Source organism: Lathyrus oleraceus, chromosome 4, assembly GCF_024323335.1.
Source record: "Lathyrus oleraceus cultivar Zhongwan6 chromosome 4, CAAS_Psat_ZW6_1.0, whole genome shotgun sequence".
Taxonomy (NCBI): domain Eukaryota; kingdom Viridiplantae; phylum Streptophyta; class Magnoliopsida; order Fabales; family Fabaceae; genus Lathyrus; species Lathyrus oleraceus.
Genome location: NC_066582.1, coordinates 308,068,248 through 308,089,284, shown reverse-complemented (window position 1 = coordinate 308,089,284; position 21,037 = coordinate 308,068,248).

Sequence of the window (21,037 nt, the reverse complement as noted above, 5' to 3'; positions counted from 1 at the left end):
TATTGATGCCTGCTGATAGATGTACACGATGCAACGCCTAAAATCCATTTTTGCAACTTTGCAATTTTTCTGGAAATCACGATTGAAGGTGGTGATGAACAGCGTGTTGTTTTTGGTTGCTGGAGAATTTCCTGCGGATTCTCCTGCAACCTTCATAGCCTTATCCACGCTTTTTCCTGCGGATTCTGGGTTAGGGTTTTTTGCATGAAGGCGCTACTGTTGCATCAGCATGGGCCAATCAGATTATTTCGTTGCCTTGCCCTAAACGCGGTCGTTTGGTTAAGTGGCCTTGTTAATTACAAGTTTGCCACTCGGGGCATATGTCCCATTGAATTACATTGTTATTTTTCATTTTAATTCCATTTTTTGAACTCCAACTTTGAAAAATCATATCTCATCCATTTTAATTCCAAATCTCATGGGAATTTTTGCATTGTGTTCATCTGGATCTCTACTTTTTTATCATGATTTTTGCTAATTTTTTGGATGAGTGAATTTTAATTGGTATTAGGGTTTGTGACATGTGCTCATATTTTGTACCTTTTGCCAAAACACTTGTGAAATGGTGATACTTTATCCAATGGCTCCCAAATTTTTTGTGCTTAAACTAGACACACTCATGGTGATTTTGATGTAGAGTTTGTGAATTTATCTTATCTGGATTGTGAGTTATGAATTTTTGAAGTAGGGTGTGACAATTTGGGTCACACCATTGATGTGCAACTTCATGATTTTTGATACCATGCTTCCTGACCTCCAATTGATGTGAATTTTTGCATGAGCCTACTCTTGTATGTCTAGTTGGTATGTGATTTTTTGTGGATTTATTTGAGGCATTTCCTAATTGTTTGAGATTTTCTCCTCTGTTTGACCAAAATGTTGACTTCTTGTGATGCATGTTGCCATTTCATTTGTGAAATCCTCATACTTTATTAGATGGACATGAAATTTTACATGAGATAACTAGACATCCTAAGCTTTGCCATGGTTTTAGTCCCATTCATTTATCATATGCCATCTCTGATTTATGAATTTTTCAAGTTGATGCATGATTGGTTGACTTCTTTGAGCATGTTCAAAATTGCCTTGAATTTCTGATTTTCATTGACTGCCTTCCACTTGTCCAAATGAGATGAAATTTGACATGCTTACTATGCTATGTGTTGTGTTTGATCATGATTTATTTGGGGCTTTTTGGAAATGTTTGAGTTGACTTTTGATGCAAGTCTTTCTGTCGACTTCTATGAGCTCTCACTTGCCATGCTTTGACTTCTTTTGCCTATGAATTGATGATGATGCATGATATGAACATGAACCCAATTGGAATTGTTTCTTGATTGATTAAACATGATTTTTAATGTTTTCCCTTTGCTGTTTTGACTTTTTCATTCTCTTTTGACCCTAGGCTTGCCCTAGTGGTCCTGTTACTCACTTTTGAGCTTGTGTTTTCAGGTTGACCAACAAAATGACCAATGAGGCCAATTATCTTTGATTGAGTTTGCTTGAATATCATTGTTTAACCTTGTTTGTTTTGTAGGTGACTTGGCTCACATGCCTAAGTCTTGTGCCTTGCACATACACATGCTTCTGATAAGCTGTTAATGTCTGTCTCCTTTTGCTTTGATTTGAGTTGCATACTAACATCTGCTTGACTATTTCAGGTGCTTTTAGTTGCTTAGTTCCTTGTGAACTTTTTGCTTTGCTTTGCTTGTATAAGCAATTTGCATTGAGGTATATCCCTTAATCTTCATGTAGTCTGGAAGACCTGGCCTGTTACTTGGCCAGGCAACTGTCTGAAGTCCTCCTTAAGAGGCAATGTTTGTGACTGTTTACTTTTGTCCTTGCATAGAGTCAAAGACCTCCTAAGTGAAGAGGCAATTGGCAGAACCCAAGGGATATGCAATCTATCCCCTGCTATTCTATGTGTCATCTGCTTTGCTCACACCACTGTGTTGATGCATTGTAGATACAAACCCAAGATCTTGTACAATTGTACAGTTGAGTCAGTATCAAATGTGTAGAAGGGTTCCCACTTTCTGAACCCACACATTCTTGTCTTAAGCTCTCCCAGGCCAGGGATAAGAGCTGTGAAGTCTTATCTTCACTCACCTTTCATCTGCTTCACCTTAGCCCCTCAATGGCAAGGTTAAGAGCACATCTACCCAGTTCCAGTGGTTTGTTTGTTGAGGTTGATTTGACCCCTCGACTAAAACCTGACCTTGTTTGAGCCCCTTGCTTGTGTATAGTGTGTGCTACCTGTACTTGTATGTTTGTTTGACTTGCTTCCCGTTCAAGTTAGGGTTAGTTTAGACTTGCTTCCTGTGCAAGTTAGGTTTTGCTTGGCTTGCTTCCTGTGCAAGTTAAATGTGTGTGTGGCTTGCTTCCTGTGCAAGTCATGATTAGGATAGGCTGGCTCCCTGTGCCAGTTAGCTAGAAACCTTAACTTAGGGATGATTTTGCATGATAACATCTAGGCTCGAGTCGTAGTCTCCCTAGTTGTGTCTCCCTCTGTTATCTGGTTAGGCTAGTCCTTTTTCCCTCTGTAGGGGAACTACGTCGCCCTGATCCTCATACCAGATGAGGTACGTAGGCAGGAGATGAGCAGATCTCTCCGGGCACCTGTGCCTTTGTTTTCTTTTGTTGTGTGCTTGGAAGCTGATGTAAGTCCATCGAGTGGCATTAGGGTTCCAGTGTGCGTGTGTTTGGTTCGGATGCTGATATAAGTCCAGTGATTGGCATTCAGGCTCCACGTTTGCCTTTGCCTGTGTTTGTTTGTGTGCGTGTCAGCCGAGCTACGAATGCTCTGATTCTCCTTCGTCCAAAGGAGATACGTATGCATAGGATGTGATATCCTAGCGAGCATGTGTCGTTTCCCCAGTCCGAACTACTTCGACTCTGATGTCTATGCTTGATAGACTAAGTAGGCCCAGGATGTGATATCCTGCCGAGTCAGTTTCCGTTTTGTTTGTTTTCTTGTGTCTCTTTCAGCCAGTTGTGTGTGTTTTGAGCAGTGATTTAGCAACCATTTTTCCTTCCTATTGTGCGTGGATCCCGTCGAGTACGACGGATGCGTAGGGGTGCTAATACCTTCCCTTCGCATAACCGACTCCCGAACCCATTCTCTTTGGTCGCGAGACCATGTTCTTTCCAGGTTTACTCTGAGCGTTTCCTTTCCCTCTTTTGGGATAAATAACGCACGGTGGCGGCTCTGTTGTTCTTGTTTTCCCGCCGGTTTTTCGCGTGATGCGACAGCTGGCGACTCTGCTGGGGACATAAGAGAAGTCGACCTATGCTGGTCCGTCTTCCCTAAGCGAGTCTCTCCTAGCGCTCTCTAGGTTAGGGTTTTGGTTGCTTGTTTGCTGTTGTATTTATTGCATTCATTTATTTATTGTTTGCATTTATGTTTGCATTAATGTTTGCATTCATATTCATCTGTTCACCTGGCTGGTTGTCTGTTTCTCTCTGTTGGGGTGGGAGTTACATGAGGTAAAAGGCCCAATACCCAGGCCATGAGTGAAATCTAGGATGCTTAGGAATAGAGTGATTCATGGGAAGCGGGTGGTATTGCGCCACTTAGCGGAACATTGATATCACGAGCAGTTCAGACCCTGGTGGGATATTATCGTTACATACTTTGGGTGTGTATATGATGATGTTCTGCGAAAGGTTATTTATGCTGCGTTTCTCTCGACCTTACCCTGGCCTAGACGACACCCGTGAGTGGGGAGGGAATGATCATTATTACAGGTACAGTGGGTGACTTGTTGGTGACTTGTGATCCTGTTGGTGACTATTGGTTCAGAATTTTGGGGTCTCAGATGACTTTGGGTTTCAGATGAATTTGTGGTTCCGAGTTCAAGCCGAAGCTTTGATCCTGTGTTCTGAGAGACACAGCCAACCAGTCGTGTCTGCATCATTTGCATCATAACATGTTTATTTTCAAAAAAAAATACGCAATAAAAAAAAGGGGAAGAAAAAAAAGAAAAAAAAGGAAAAAAAAGAAAAAAACTAATCCCTGCATGCATATCATTTCTCAGGTACATTCCAGAGCTTGTTCACTGATAGAGATGGCAACAGTCCCAGAGTTGAAGCGGAAGACTTGTTCCTACAGCTTTCACCGTGAACCTTTGACGTCCCTGATTGAGTTGAGTAACCTTATGACCAGTGGTAACCAGAAGGGGTTTGTTGACCAGTATGGAGATATTCTGACACTGTTGAAGATGGTAGTCGATCCGGTGCCGTTGCAGACTCTTCTACAGTTCTACGACCCAGAGCTTCATTGTTTCACCTTTCAAGATTATCAGTTGGCGCCTACTCTTGAGGAGTACTCCATTCTGCTGAGTGTCCCGGTCCGGTATCAGGTTCCTTTCTTGGATGTGCCCAAGGAGGTTGATTTCAGAGTTGTTGCCAGAGCTCTCCATTTGGGTATCAAGGAAGTCAGTGATAGTTGGAAGTCCAGTGGGGATGTTGTAGGATTGCCTTTGAAGTTTCTGTTGAGGGTAGCTAGAGAAGAAGCAGAGAAGGGAAGTTGGGAAGCCTTTCATGCTCAGTTGGCCGTCATGATCTATGGGATCGTCTTGTTTCCGAGTATGCCAAATTTTGTTGACTATGCTGCAGTCAGTATTTTCATCGGAGGAAATCCAGTTCCTACTCTGTTGGCTGACACTTACTATGCTATTCACAATAGGCATGGTAAGGGTGGGGCTATCAGGTGTTGTCTCCCGCTTTTGCTCAAATGGTTCTTGTCTCTCCTGCCAGTCAGTGGACCTTTTGTGGATGCTCAGAGCACGCATAAGTGGACTCAGAGGGTTATGTCTCTTACCTCCTATGATATCAGATGGCAATCTTACCGGATGGATGTGCGTAACATCATTATGAGCTGTGGAGGATTCCGTAATGTGCCACTCGTAGGGACTAGGGGTTGCATCAATTACAACCCGGTTCTTTCTCTTCGCCAGTTGGGGTTTGTGATGAAGGGAAGACCACTTGAGGCTGAGGTAGCTGAATGTGTGTATTTTGAGAAGCAGAGTGACCCGGATAGATTGGAGCAGATAGGAAGAGCTTGGAAGTCTATTGGTGTGAAGGATGGATCTGTCTTAGGGAAGAAGTTTGTCGTTGCTATGCCCGATTACACTGATTGGGTCAAGGAGAGAGTAGAAACTTTGTTGTTACCCTACGATAGGATGGAGCCGTTGCAGGAGCAACCACCTTTAATCCTTGCTGAGAGTGTGCCTGCGGAGCACTACAAGCAAGTCCTGATGGAGAATCACCGTTTGAGAGGGAAGGAGCAAGATACCCAGATGGAGCTGTACAAGGCCAAAGCTGATAGGTTGAATTTGGCTCATCAACTCAGAGGAGTGCGAGAAGAGGATGCTAGCAGACTGAGAAACAAGAAGAGATCCTACGAGGAGGTGGAGAGCATGTTAGATGCAGAACACCGGGAGTGCTTGAGGCTGCAGAGAGCTGAGGCCAGCTATCAGAAGAAGATCAGAGACTTGGAGAAGCAACTCAGAGATAAAGACATCCAGTTGAAGAAGGAAGTAGACTTGAGACAGGCATCAGAGAACCACCTTGGAGGAGAAGTGGTAGAGCTTAGACGACAACTGAAGGAGAAGATCACTCTTTTGCCAGAATGTTCAGAATGTGACCTGTTGATAGACCAGTGTCAGTACTTGAAGACTCTCATTCCGGGAGGCCGTTTGTCTTAGCTTGTATCTTTGATATGTATGTTGAGAATCACCTCCAGGCTTGTTGGATGGGATTCATTGTTGTACTCCGATTGTTTGGATTTCCTTTGTCGACTTTGTTGTATGATCCTGTTACTCATATAGATGAGGTTGTTGGTTTCACCTTGTACTCATCACTCTTGTGTATGTTGTTTCTGTGCTTCTATGTTGTTCTTGCTGCAGGTTGCCATCTTTTGAGGATGACTCAGGCTCTTTGAATGCCTGAGGAATGAACATATCATGTGCATCATACGCATCATTAGCACCATACTCATATCATTTTGCATAACAGGTGTTCTTGGTCGTGACTTCTCACTCTTGGTTCCTGTTCAGGCAGGATAGCTGATCAACGTCCGCACCGCTACTCAACAAGACTGAATCAACAGAGAGGTATGGATCAAGTTCAAGCAGAGTTGGCTGAGATGAAGGCTAACATGGCCCAGTTTATGAATATGATGCAAGGGGTTGCACAAGGTCAAGAAGAACTTCGAGCCATGGTTCAGAGACAAGAGGCTGCAATTCCACCGGTCAACCATGTTCCGCCAGAGGGAGGCCCAGTCAATGATAATAATGTTGCTGCTGCTGTACCCATCAACAACTATGCTGTAGGTGATGAGTTGGGGGGTATTCGAATCAACGGTCAACCTATTGCTCCAGATGCCGCTAATGCCAGAGCAGTCCGTGCCCCGGCCCGTAATCCTGCTCCGATTATTGACAGACAAGAGGATATGTTTTCTCTGCTCAGTGAAGACGAAGACGTTCTGGGAAGGGTTAATGAGAGGGATCGTAAAGTTGATGCCCTTGCTGAGAAAATTAGAGCTATGGAATGTCAGAATTCTCTCGGTTTTGATGTTACCAATATGGGGTTGGTGGAAGGTTTGAGAATCCCTTACAAGTTCAAAGCACCGCCCTTCGATAAATACAACGGTACTTCTTGCCCTCGCACCCATGTGCAGGCTTATTATCGAAAGATCTCTGCGTATACCGATGATGAAAAGATGTGGATGTATTTTTTCCAAGATAGTCTATCTGGGGCTTCTTTGGACTGGTACATGGAATTGAAGAGAGATTCTATCCGATGCTGGAGGGATCTGGGTGAGGCCTTCTTGAGGCAGTATAAACATAACATGGACATGGCGCCTAGCCGGACTCAACTGCAGAGTCTATGTCAGAAATCCAATGAGAGCTTCAAGGAGTACGCCCAGAGGTGGCGTGAACTGGCTGCTAGAGTTCAACCCCCTATGCTGGAGAGGGAGTTGACAGATATGTTTATCGGTACTCTTCAGGGTGTGTTTATGGACCGGATGGGGAGCTGCCCATTCGGTAGTTTTTCTGATGTTGTCATTTGTGGAGAGAGGACTGAGAGCTTGATTAAAACTGGGAAGATCCAAGATGCTGGTTCCTCTTCTTCTAAGAAGCCGTTTGCTGGGGCACCTCGTCGAAGAGAGGGTGAAACTAATGCTGTTCAACACCGCAGAGATCATAACAGAATTGAATACCGTCAAGCTGCTGCAGTAACCATTCCGGCACCTCAACCTCGTCAACAACAACAACAAAGAGTTCAACAACTGCAACAACAACAACAGCAACGTCCGTATCAGCCCAGACAAAGGATGCCTGATCGACGTTTTGATTCGCTACCCATGTCGTACGCCGAACTGCTGCCCGAACTACTCAGGTTGGGGATGGTTGAGTTGCGTACAATGGCTCCGCCTACAGTATTGCCTCCTGGGTACGACGCCAACGTCCGTTGTGACTTTCACTCTGGGGCACCAGGGCATCATACTGAGAAGTGTCGGGCTCTCCAGCACAAGGTCCAAGATTTGATCGATGCCAAGGCAATCAACTTCGCTCCAGTGCCTAACGTCGTAAACAACCCTATGCCTCAGCATGGTGGGCATAGAGTGAACAATATTGAGGGGAAAGAAGCTGAAGATCTGGTTGTTAATGTTGATGATGTTCAGACTTCTCTGCTAGTTGTGAAGGGCCGTCTGCTGAATGGGGGTATCTACTCGGGCTGTGATGAGGATTGTTTGGGCTGTGCAGAATCTGAGAATGGTTGCGACCAGTTAAGGGCCGGTATCCAGGGTATGATGGATGAGGGTTGTTTGCAATTCAGTAGGGCTGTAAAAGATCGTGGAACAGTGTCAACTATCACCATTTACTTTAAACCAACTGAAGGACGTGGACAAAGGGTCGTTAGTGCACCTGCAACAAATGGTACCCCAGTTACCATTTCCGTGCCTGTAACCATCAGTGCTCCAACTACTATCGCCGCGTCTGGAAGAAGGGCTGTTGAGAATAGTAGAGCCGTGCCGTGGAAGTATGATAATGCTCACCGCAGTTACAGAAGGGCTGAAAGTCAGACGAGACCAGTGAATCAAACTCCAGTGACAATTGGTTTACCGAATAGAGTTCCTGCAACTGTTGGTCCGGCTGTGGATAATGTAGGGGGTCCAGGAGGTTTTACCAGAAGCGGTCGTCTGTTCGCACCGCAGCCTTTGAGGGACAATAATGCTGAGGCTCTCGCCAAAGCAAAGGGTAAGCAAGCTGTGGTTGAGGAAGAACCTGTCCAGAAGGAAGCGCCCGAGGGGACATTTGAGAAGGACGTGGAGGAGTTTATGAAGATAATCAAGAAGAGTGACTACAAGATTGTAGATCAGTTGAATCAAACTTCATCTAAGATCTCTATACTTTCACTGTTGTTGTGCTCTGAGGCACACCGTAATGCATTGCTAAAGATGTTGAATCTGGCTTACGTGCCTCAGGAGATTTCTGTCAATCAACTGGAGGGTGTGATGGCCAATGTGAGCACCAGGCATGGTGTAGGATTCACCAACCTGGACTTACCGCCTGAAGGGCGGAACCATAACAAAGCCTTGCACATCACCATGGAGTGCAAGGGGGCAGTGTTGTCTCACGTATTGGTAGACACCGGGTCGTCGCTGAATGTGCTGCCTAAGCAGATTCTGAAGAAGATTGATGTGGAAGGGTTTGTGCTTACTCCCAGTGACCTGATCGTTCGTGCTTTCGACGGATCCAAACGTTCTGTGTGTGGGGAAGTTACCTTGCCTGTGAAGATAGGTCCTGAGGTATTCGATATCATCTTCTATGTTATGGACATCCAGCCCGCCTATAGTTGTTTATTGGGGCGTCCATGGATTCATGCAGCAGGGGCAGTCTCGTCGACTCTCCATCAAAAACTCAAGTATGTCTGGAACGGTCAGATTGTGACTGTGTGCGGTGAAGAAGAGATTCTGGTGAGTCATCTATCCTCGTTCAAGTATGTTGAGGTGGATGGCGAGATCCACGAAACCTTATGCCAGGCGTTTGAGACTGTGGCTCTTGAGAAAGTGGCGTACGCTGAGCAGAGGAAGCCAGGTGCTTCAATTACTTCTTACAAGCAGGCTAAGGAGGTTGTTGATTCTGGCAAAGCTGAAGGCTGGGGCAAGATGGTGGATTTGCCTGTCAAAGAAGACAAATTTGGCGTTGGTTATGAGCCTCTCCAAGCAGAGCAGAATGGTCAAGCGGGTCCGAGTACCTTTACCAGCGCTGGGCTGATGAATCATGGCGACGTCTCTGCAACCGGTAGTGAAGACTGTGACAGTGATTGTGATTTGGACAACTGGGTTCGCCCGTGTGCACCAGGGGGGTCTATCAACAACTGGACGGCTGAAGAAGTGGTTCAAGTTACTCTTCTGACAGAGTAATTTTCTGTTGTTTTTTCATTTTGCATGAAAATCCTACGATCTGCCCAAGGCGTAGTGATTCATTGTAGGGCCTCATCATGTTTTAATGATTATCATTAATGAAGGACATTTTTTGAAATCAAACTTTGTGATCCCTGTCTTTCTATTTTTGTTTTCATCTTTTTTTCAAAACAATAAAAATGGCAATGTTTTTGTTTTTTGTGACTTTATTGAACTCTTTTTTTAAAACAAAGCATTAAACATGCAGAAGTGATCTTATGGCATTCACTATGAACAGTTCTGTTATGGCTCAGTATGATTTCGACAATCCCATCTACCAAGCTGAAGAGGAGAGTGAGGAAGACTGTGAACTCCCTGCAGAATTGGTCAGATTGCTGAAGCAGGAGGAAAGGGTCATCCAACCTCATCAGGAGGAGTTGGAGGTTGTTAATTTGGGTACTGAGGACGCCAAAAGAGAAATCAAGATTGGGGCTGCTTTAGAGGACTCTGTCAAGAGGAGGCTGATTGAGATGCTGAGAGAATATGTGGAGATATTCGCCTGGTCATATCAAGATATGCCTGGGTTAGATACAGACATTGTGGTGCATCGATTACCTCTTAGAGAAGGATGTCCTTCGGTCAAGCAGAAGCTTCGTAGAACGAGTCCTGATATGGCAACTAAGATCAAGGAAGAGGTTCAGAAGCAGTGGGATGCAGGTTTTTTGGCTGTTACGAGTTATCCCCCATGGGTGGCCAACATCGTTCCTGTGCCGAAGAAGGATGGTAAAGTCAGAATGTGTGTCGATTACCGGGATTTGAATAGAGCGAGTCCGAAAGATGATTTCCCATTACCTCACATTGATGTATTGGTTGATAATACGGCTCAATCCTCGGTATTCTCTTTCATGGATGGTTTCTCCGGATATAATCAGATCAAGATGGCGCCAGAGGACATGGAAAAGACGACATTCATTACACCTTGGGGCACGTTCTGCTATAAGGTGATGCCATTTGGGCTAAAGAATGCTGGTGCTACCTATCAGAGGGCAATGACGACTCTTTTTCATGACATGATGCACAAAGAAATTGAAGTGTACGTAGATGATATGATTGCGAAGTCGCAGACAGAAGAGGAGCACTTGGTTAATTTGCAGAAGCTGTTTGACCGGTTGAGAAAGTTCAAGCTGAGGTTGAATCCGAACAAGTGTACGTTTGGGGTGAGATCAGGGAAGCTTTTAGGCTTCATTGTCAGTGAGAAAGGGATTGAGGTTGATCCAGCAAAAGTCAAAGCTATTCAAGAGATGCCTGAACCGAAAACGGAGAAGCAAGTCCGTGGGTTTTTAGGGAGGTTGAACTACATTGCAAGGTTCATATCTCACCTAACTGCCACGTGTGAACCAATTTTCAAATTGCTAAGAAAGAATCAGGCGATCAAGTGGAATGATGATTGTCAGAAAGCTTTTGATAAGATAAAGGAGTATTTACAGAAACCTCCAATCCTTATACCTCCAGTTCCAGGGAGACCTCTAATAATGTACCTGTCAGTGACTGAGAACTCGATGGGGTGTGTATTGGGACAGCATGACGAGTCTGGTCGAAAAGAGCATGCCATATACTACCTTAGCAAAAATTTTACCGACTGTGAAACAAGATATTCACTGCTCGAGAAAACTTGCTATGCTTTGGCCTGGGCTGCTCGCCGACTGAGGCAGTATATGTTGAACCATACTACCTTATTGATTTCTAAGATGGATCCAGTGAAGTACATCTTTGAGAAACCGGCTCTCACCGGACGCGTTGCTCGTTGGCAGATGATTCTAACAGAATATGATATTCAGTACACGTCACAAAAGGCCATCAAAGGTAGTGTTCTGTCAGACTACCTCGCCGAGCAACCGATTGAAGATTATCAGCCTATGATATTTGAATTCCCTGACGAAGACATCATGTATCTGAAGATGAAAGATTGTGAAGAGCCTCTTGTCGAGGAAGGACCGGATCCTGATGACAAATGGACACTGATGTTTGATGGGGCTGTAAATATGAATGGTAACGGTGTTGGGGCAGTATTGATCAATCCTAAAGGCGCTCATATACCTTTTTCTGCCAGATTGACGTTTGACGTCACCAACAACGAAGCTGAGTATGAGGCTTGTATCATGGGGATAGAAGAAGCCATTGATCTGAGGATCAAAACGCTTGACATTTATGGAGATTCCGCTCTAGTGATCAATCAAGTCAATGGAGATTGGAATACGAATCAGCCGCATTTAATTCCGTATAGAGATTACACCAGAAGAATACTGACGTTCTTCAAGGAGGTGAAGTTGTATCATGTCCCCCGGGATGAGAATAAAATGGCTGATGCCTTGGCTACTTTGTCGTCAATGATCAAAGTTCATTGGTGGAATCATGTGCCACATGTTGCGGTGAATCGACTCGAGAGGCCTGCGTATGTGTTTGCAGCCGAGTCTTTTGTGATTGATGGGAAGCCCTGGTATTATGACATCAAGAACTTCCTCAAGACTCAGGAGTATCCTGAAGGTGCGTCGAAGAATGACAAGAAAACCCTGAGAAGGCTAGCTGGAAGCTTCTATTTGAATCAGGATGATGTGCTGTATAAGAGAAACTTTGACATGGTCTTGCTCAGATGCGTGGACAGACCCGAGGCAGACATGTTAATGCAGGAAGTTCATGAAGGCTCCTTCGGTACTCATGCCGGCGGACATGCAATGGCTAAGAAATTGTTGAGAGCGGGTTATTACTGGATGACTATGGAATCCGATTGTTTCAAGTATGCTCGGAAGTGCCATAAGTGCCAAATCTATGCTGATAAGGTGCATGTACCACCAAGCCCTCTGAATGTCATGAATTCGCCTTGGCCGTTTGCCATGTGGGGCATTGATATGATTGGGAAGATTGAGCCTACTGCTTCGAATGGACATCGCTTCATTTTGGTAGCGATTGACTATTTCACCAAATGGGTGGAAGCAGCTTCCTATGCTAACGTCACCAAACAAGTGGTTACCCGGTTCATCAAGAAAGAAATCATATGTCGTTATGGAGTTCCTGAGAGAATCATCACTGACAATGGTTCGAATCTCAATAACAAGATGATGAAAGAGCTTTGTAAAGATTTCAAGATTGAACATCACAATTCTTCTCCTTACAGACCGAAGATGAATGGTGCTGTAGAAGCGGCGAACAAGAATATCAAGAAGATTGTGCAGAAGATGGTCGTTACGTACAAGGATTGGCATGAGATGCTGCCTTTCGCTTTGCATGGGTACCGTACCTCAGTACGTACGTCGACCGGGGCAACCCCTTACTCCCTTGTGTATGGTATGGAAGCTGTCCTACCTGTTGAAGTGGAGATTCCTTCTCTGAGAGTTTTATTGGATGTCAGGCTGGACGAAGCCGAGTGGATTCGAACAAGGTTTAACGAGTTGAGCCTTATCGAAGAGAGACGGCTAGCAACTGTATGCCATGGACAGTTGTATCAGCGAAGGATGAAGCGAGCCTTTGATCAGAAACTGCGTCCTCGAAGCTATCAGATCGGTGATCTAGTTTTAAAGAGGATCCTCCCTCCCGGTGCAGATAACAGGGGCAAGTGGACTCCTAATTATGAAGGTCCATATGTTGTGAAAAAGGTCTTCTCCGGTGGAGCCTTGATGCTTACAACTATGGATGGTGAAGATTTTCCGTCTCCTGTTAACTCAGATGTAGTCAAAAAATACTTCGCATAAATTGACCCGCTGGACAAAAAGAATAAAAGAGTCCATGCAAAAAAATGGGCATCCCGGCGAACCAAAAAACAGAAAGAAAAGGTTCGGGCAAAAATTAGGGATAAAATGAAAAGAATTTGTACACCCGGTAAGTCGAAAACCCGCAAGGGCGGCTTAGGCAAAAATGGGTATCCCGGTGGATTGAAAACCCGAAAGGGCGATCCAGCCAAAAGAGGGATTAAAGCGAAGATTACAGTCTGAGTTGTCTGTACTTCATCAAGCTTTGTCGTCTGCCATCTCGAAAGATGTGATCCGTCCAGTCATTCTTCTCAGAAAGCAAGGAGTTGGGAGGAAAGCTGATGATCTGTGAGTTATAACAGAATTGGGAAATAGTGGATGCCGTGTTCACATTGCCATTAGGATAGATTTTCCTTTTGTGCGCAATTACCTCTTTCTAGGAATTGCCTCCCAATGTATTTGCCTTTTTAGGCACATTTTCAATCAATAAAAGTCGTTATTCAGATAAATAGCTCTTTGGTTTTTACTTTTACTGTTTTGTTTGCAAAAATGTCCGAATTTTTGATAAACATTGCATATAAGAACATGAAGGCTACACAATAACGTTCAAAAAGATGAAACATTTGAAAATCATTTTGAATGTTGAGGACACTTGAGCGTATCTTGTCCATGTATCCCCTGGGGGCATTTTGTTGTGCTGTTTTTCAGGATTGGCATCTGTGAGGACGTTTCCTCAGCAGATATTTTCCCCAAGCAAGTTTGGAAGCTATCAGAGCTATGTTCCCCTGCGGAGACGTCTGTGGATAGTGCCTTCTATTCCCCAACAGATCTAAGGATTGCCTATCCCCAGCAGGCCTGTATTTGCCGATTTCCTCCCCGAGTGAGGCAGACTCTTTGAAATTTATCTCCAGCATTTATCCTATCTATGGACTGAAGGATATCCCCAGCGGAGTTTACCTTCCCCGAGCAGCAGTGCTATTGAGAAGTCGTTGCTCTCCTTGCAGAGTCTCCCCGCAGAGTTGGAGTACCCAATCAGTTTTGGCTCCCCAGCCGGAATTTTTCATCATTTTTGCATCTTGCATGTAGTGATCATTGCATCCTCAAACTGCGTAGCATTCCCATTCAATATGGAGCATTACGCCATAGAAAAATTCAAACATATGCATTCATGTGTTAACCCTATCAGACAATATCCCCGGCAGAGGCGGATCATTTCATTCAACATCAGCACAGCAAGTCTGCTACAGTTGCTTTGACAGTATTCAGAATTGATATCCCCACAGAGGTTTATTACTTCACCCGTTGGCGACAGAAAGTTTGTTTCTCCCCAGTGAGACCCCCAGCAAGTGGTCAACCTTGCCTTGACATATCTAAAATGTCGTTCTTGTGATACCGGTAAGTGTCATACTAGCACCCGCGTGTGTTTCATTGTTTGGTGTCGGTAAACACCATTGTTTCGGTGTCTGTAAACATCGGGTATTCTCCCCAGTCATCAGTAAATGTCTGGTCATCATTTTTGGTGTCGGTAAACACCATTGTTTCGGTGTCTGTAAACATCGGGTATTCTCCCCAGTCATCGGTAAATGTCTGGTTATCATGTTTGGTGTCGGTAAACACCATTGTTTCGGTGTCTGTAAACATCGGGTATTCTCCCCAGTCATCGGTAAATGTCTGGTCATTTTTTGATGTCGGTAAACATCGAGTCTTTTCTGCAGTCATCGGTAAATGTCTGATAATCCCCAGCTAGAGATCCCCAGTAGAGTCATCGGTAAATGTCCTATCTGGTTTCCAGTTGCAAATATTTGTTTTTTCCCTTAGTGAAGTGTTCCCCGGTCATCGGTAAATGTCTGGTCATTTCTTTTGATGTCGGTAAACATCATCTTTCGATGTCGGTAAACATCGAGTCTCATCCCAATCACCGGTAAATGTCTGGTCATGCTTTGTTTCCTTGTTGATAAAATCGAGAACCCCAGAAGTCGTCGGTAAACGTCTTGTCTGATTACACCACAAAGATTTTGTTCCTCCTCAAGTGGAGACGCCATCGGTAAATGGCCCAGTTTTCTTCGATATCGGTAAATATCGGATCCCCAGTTGCAGTAGCCATCGGTAAATGGTCGAGTTGAAGTTGATATCGGTAAATGTCAAGTTTGTTTGAAGCCACCATCGGTAAATGGTTTTGCTTCCTTTTACATCAGAAGTTGTTTCCCAGCAACCATCGGTAAATGGTCTTGCTGAAGTTGATATCGGTAAATATCAAGTTACCAGTTTCTAACCATCGGTAAATGGTTTCGCTTTTCTGAAGTTGTCAATTGCAGGCGTCATCAGTAAAGGACGTGGTTCTTCTTGTATCATATCCGGCAGAGTGCAAATTTCTACGGTTCTTGGTATTCAATCCCTGTTTACCCTGAAAGTCTGACAGCCGTTGCTATCATCCGTTCGGGTTCCCAGCTGATTGAATAGGGGCAGCTGTAGCACCTCAAATTTGCACCTATCATTGTACATACATTCTCATATTAGGTCATAACATAACATGGTCCACTGCATAACATTGCATTGTCCTATTTGCCTCAAGTGCAAGCCAATCAAGAGAATTAGGTCAAACTGATCAGGAGATCAGTCAGTCAAGCAAGCAAGTACAAATTCCATTGAGCCAAGGCCCTAGGGTTGGTCCAACATGTTCACATGACTTGGGGATCCATTTGAAGTGTTTAGGTCAAAGATTGGATGTTCAGAAGTCATCAGTCAATGCACAGTTTGCCAGAAACCCTAAAAAGTCAAACTTGGTCAACTGTGATTGATTTTATGGTTTTGATGATGGGGTTTGGTTTGAGAGAGCTTATTCATGTCCCAATAGGCCTCATATATCATGGAAAACACCATCATGGAAGAATTTGAAGCCAGATCAGAAGTTTCCAAAAATAGAAACTGGACCTGTAATTGAAACCTGCCAAAAATGGAAAGTCTTGATCCTCAAACTTACATGATGATACAAGCTTCAAATGAATTTTTTCCCAACATTAAAGTTGAAGATCTTGTTCTCCCATTTCCAAAAAGTCCAAGAACACTCAATTCCCATGTATGGTTGGCAAGTTATGATCAAATCATTTTCAGAAATGTTTGAACTTCAAAAGGCCATATCTCTCAAACCATTTGGCCAAATTGGGTGGGGTTTTTTGCAACAAGTCACATTTGACCTCCTCTTTCCAAATATGCAACCATCATTCACCAAAACATTACCAATCAAAATGGCATTTTTGGACTTGCATGAATTGATTTCAAGTGTGGTACAAAAGTGAGTTTCAAAATTAACCATTTCTAATCAATTCTACCAATCAAATATGTTCAGAAATCATATTTTGGTCATGTTACAAAGCCCATTTCGTGCAGTACATACAGCCATTCCTAACTTGCTTGAAAATTGGCCAAAAGTACACTTTTTCACCAACTCCATTCCACCTTTTCATGGACTTTGATTTGTACCATTAAACAGAGTATTTAAACATCATTTTCTGCTAAATGAAACCCTAGCAGCCACACATTCAAGACAAAAAAATCTCATATTCTCTAAAATCCTCATTTTGCATTTTGGCATTTTTCTTGAGAAAACCTCAAAGAGCTCGAGCCACACTTGTTTGTGCCATCATTCACAATCATGTTGGAAGCCATTGCAAGCATGGAGTTGCAGCTGTAACAACCATTTCACTACTGTTTTCTCCAAGCACTCATCCATGGCAGTCCCTGATTTAAGCCATCTCGAACATCCTTGAGCCAAGCTTCCTTCACTATTCAACTTTTGGAAGCTGATAGAGCATCTGTTTCATTTCAAAACGACCAAACAACCATTGCATCACAACTGTTCTTCAACCTTGGTAAACTTTCGAATCTCTCATTTTCCAAAACCATGTTATGCATCATGTAGATCTTTCCATGCTGGTTGTATTGTGCTTTGAATCGTGAAAAACCATTGAGAAATGAGAGAGAACGAGGGTTTTAAAGTTTGTTGTTCATGATTAAATTTGTTCGATTAATGCTTAATATGTTGTTGTTGGATGATATGATTGTTGTTTATTGATGCCTGCTGATAGATGTACCCGATGCAACGCCTAAAATCCATTTCTGCAACTTTGCAATTTTTCTGGAAATCACGATTGAAGGTGGTGATGAACAGCGTGTTGTTTTTGGTTGTTGGAGAATTTCCTGCGGATTCTCCTGCAACCTTCATAGCCTTATCCACGCTTTTTCCTGCGGATTCTGGGTTAGGGTTTTTTGCATGAAGGCGCTACTGTTGCATCAGCATGGGCCAATCAGATTATTTCGTTGCCTTGCCCTAAACGCGGTCGTTTGGTTAAGTGGCCTTGTTAATTACAAGTTTGCCACTCGGGGCACATGTCCCATTGAATTACATTGTTATTTTTCATTTTAATTCCATTTTTTGAACTCCAACTTTGAAAAATCATATCTCATCCATTTTAATTCCAAATCTCATGGGAATTTTTGCATTGTGTTCATCTGGATCTCTACTTTTTTATCATGATTTTTGCTGATTATTTGGATGAGCGAATTTTAATTGGTATTAGGGTTTGTGACATGTGCTCATATTTTGTACCTTTTGCCAAAACACTTGTGAAATGGTGATACTTTATCCAATGGCTCCCAAATTTTTTGTGCTTAAACTAGACACACTCATTGTGATTTTGTTGTAGAGTTTGTGAATTTATCTTATCTGGATTGTGAGTTATGAATTTTTGAAGTAGGGTGTGACAATTTGTGTCACACCATTGATGTGCAACTTCATGATTTTTGATACCATGCTTCCTGACCTCCAATTGATGTGAATTTTTGCATGAGCCTACTCTTGTATGTCTAGTTGGTATGTGATTTTTTGTGGATTTATTTGAGGCATTTCCTAATTGTTTGAGATTTTATCCCCTGTTTGACCAAAATGTTGACTTCTTGTGATGCATGTTTCCATTTCATTTGTGAAATCCTCATACTTTATTAGATGGACATGAAATTTTACATGAGATAACTAGACATCCTAAGATTTGCCATGGTTTTAGTCCCATTCATTTATCATATGCCATCTCTGATTTATGAATTTTTCAAGTTGATGCATGATTGGTTGACTTCTTTGAGCATGTTCAAAATTGCTTTGACTTTCTGATTTTCATTGACTGCCTTCCACTTGTCCAAATGAGATGAAATTTGACATGCTTACTATGCTATGTGTTGTGTTTGGTCATGATTTATTTGGGGATTTTTGGAAATGTTTGAGTTGACTTTTGATGCAAGTCTTTCTGTCGACTTCTATGAGCTCTCACTTGCCATGCTTTGACTTCTTTTGCCTATGAATTGATGATGATGCATGATATGAACATGAACCCAATTGGAATTGTTTCTTGATTGATTAAACATGATTTTTAATGTTTGCCCTTTGCTGTTTTGACTTTTTCATTCTCTTTTGACCCTAGGCTTGCCCTAGTGGTCCTGTTACTCACTTTTGAGCTTGTGTTTTCAGGTTGACCAACAAAATGACCAATGAGGCCAATTATCTTTGATTGAGTTTGCTTGAATATCATTGTTTAACCTTGTTTGTTTTGTGCCTTGCACATACACATGCTTCTGATTAGCTGTTAATGTCTGTCTCCTTTTGCTTTGATTTGAGTTGCATACTAACATCTGCTTGACTATTTCAGGTGCTTTTAGTTGCTTAGTTCCTTGTGAACTTTTTGCTTTGCTTTGCTTGTATAAGAAATTTGCATTGAGGTATATCCCTTAATCTTCATGTAGTCTGGAAGACCTGGCCTGTTACTTGGCCATGCAACTGTCTGAAGTCCTCCTTAAGAGGCAATGTTTGTGACTGTTTACTTTTGTCCTTGCATAGAGTCAAAGACCTCCTAAGTGAAGAGGCAATTGGCAGAACCCAAGGGATATGCAATCTATCCCCTGCTATTCTGTGTGTCATCTGCTTTGCTCACACCACTGTGTTGATGCATTGCAGATACAAACCCAAGATCTTGTACAATTGTACAGTTGAGTCAGTATCAAATGTGTAGAAGGGTTCCCACTTTCTGAACCCACACATTCTTGTCTTAACCTCTCCCAGGCCAGGGATAAGAGCTGTGAAGTCTTATCTTCACTCACCTTTCATCTGCTTCACCTTAGCCCCTCAATGGCAAGGTTAAGAGCACATCTACCCAGTTCCAGTGGTTTGTTTGTTGAGGTTGATTTGACCCCTCGACTAAAACCTGACCTTGTTTGAGCCCCTTGCTTGTGTATAGTGTGTGCTACCTGTACTTGTATGTTTGTTTGAATTGCTTCCCGTGCAAGTTAGGGTTAGTTTAGACTTGCTTCCTGTGCAAGTTAGGTTTTGCTTGGCTTGCTTCCTGTGCAAGTTAAATGTGTGTGTGGCTTGCTTCCTGTGCAAGTCATGATTAGGATAGGCTGGCTCCCTGTGCCAGTTAGCTAGAAACCTTAACTTAGGGATGATTTTGCATGATAACATCTAGGCTCGAATCGTAGTCTCCCTAGTTGTGTCTCCCTCTGTTATCTGGTTAGGCTAGTCCTTTTTCCCTCTGTAGGGGAACTACGTCGCCCTGATCCTCATACCAGATGAGGTACGTAGGCAGGAGATGAGCAGATCTCTCCGGGCACCTGTGCCTTTGTTTTGTTTTGTTGTGTGCTTGGAAGCTGATGTAAGTCCATCGAGTGGCATTAGGGTTCCAGTGTGCGTGTGTTTGGTTCGGATGCTGATATAAGTCCAGTGATTGGCATTCAGGCTCCACGTTTGCCTTTGCCTGTGTTTGTTTGTGTGCGTGTCAGCCGAGCTACGAATGCTCTGATTCTCCTTCGTCCAAAGGAGATACGTATGCATAGGATGCGATATCCTAGCGAGCATGTGTCGTTTCCCCAGTCCGAACTACTTCGACTCTGATGTCTATGCTTGATAGACTAAGTAGGCCCAGGATGCGATATCCTGCCGAGTCAGTTTCCGTTTTGTTTGTTTTCTTGTGTCTCTTTCAGCCAGTTGTGTGTGTTTTGAGCAGTGATTTAGCAACCATTTTTCCTTCCTATTGTGCGTGGATCCCGTCGAGTACGACGGATGCGTAGGGGTGCTAATACCTTCCCTTCGCATAACCGACTCCCGAACCCATTCTCTTTGGTCGCGAGACCATGTTCTTTCCAGGTTTACTCTGAGCGTTTCCTTTCCCTCTTTTGGGATAAATAACGCACGGTGGCGGCTCTGTTGTTCTTGTTTTCCCGCCGGTTTTTCGCGTGATGCGACACCAGGACATAGTGATCCAACTATATATGCGGTAGAAGGACTAGACAACACCGTTCAAACCCAAATGGTAGATCATGTGAAACTCCCATATCGAATATACATGAAAAATTGATCGGATACAAGGCATTTAAAGAGTTACATGCTAACTGTAAAATTTGCCTCGTCAATCCAGACGTATGTGGAAGGATGAAGGAGTGTCTTCAACAAATGATGAATGAAGGTTTTGTTCAAATCGGGTATAGCAGGAAGTTAGAAGAGGTCTCATTCATAGAATCTCAGGGACACACACCTTTTTAAATACCATTTCAACTGTCGTCTCAGACATCAATACGTACACCGGTTCCAATTCCATCTCAAGTTCCATTTCATGTACCTGTAAAGATAGAGGACCCTATTGTCTTCCATGTTCTTGCACCGTTCCCATTCGAAAGCACTAAGCATGTACCCTGGAATTATAACTCTACGACATATTTAGGAGATAAACATATAGTACTAGAACCAACAATCACTAATATTGCTGGAATTGGGGGCATGAACCGGAGCGGGGGAGTGTTTTCTCCTGAGTCACAAATGAAAGAAAAGACACCTGAAAAT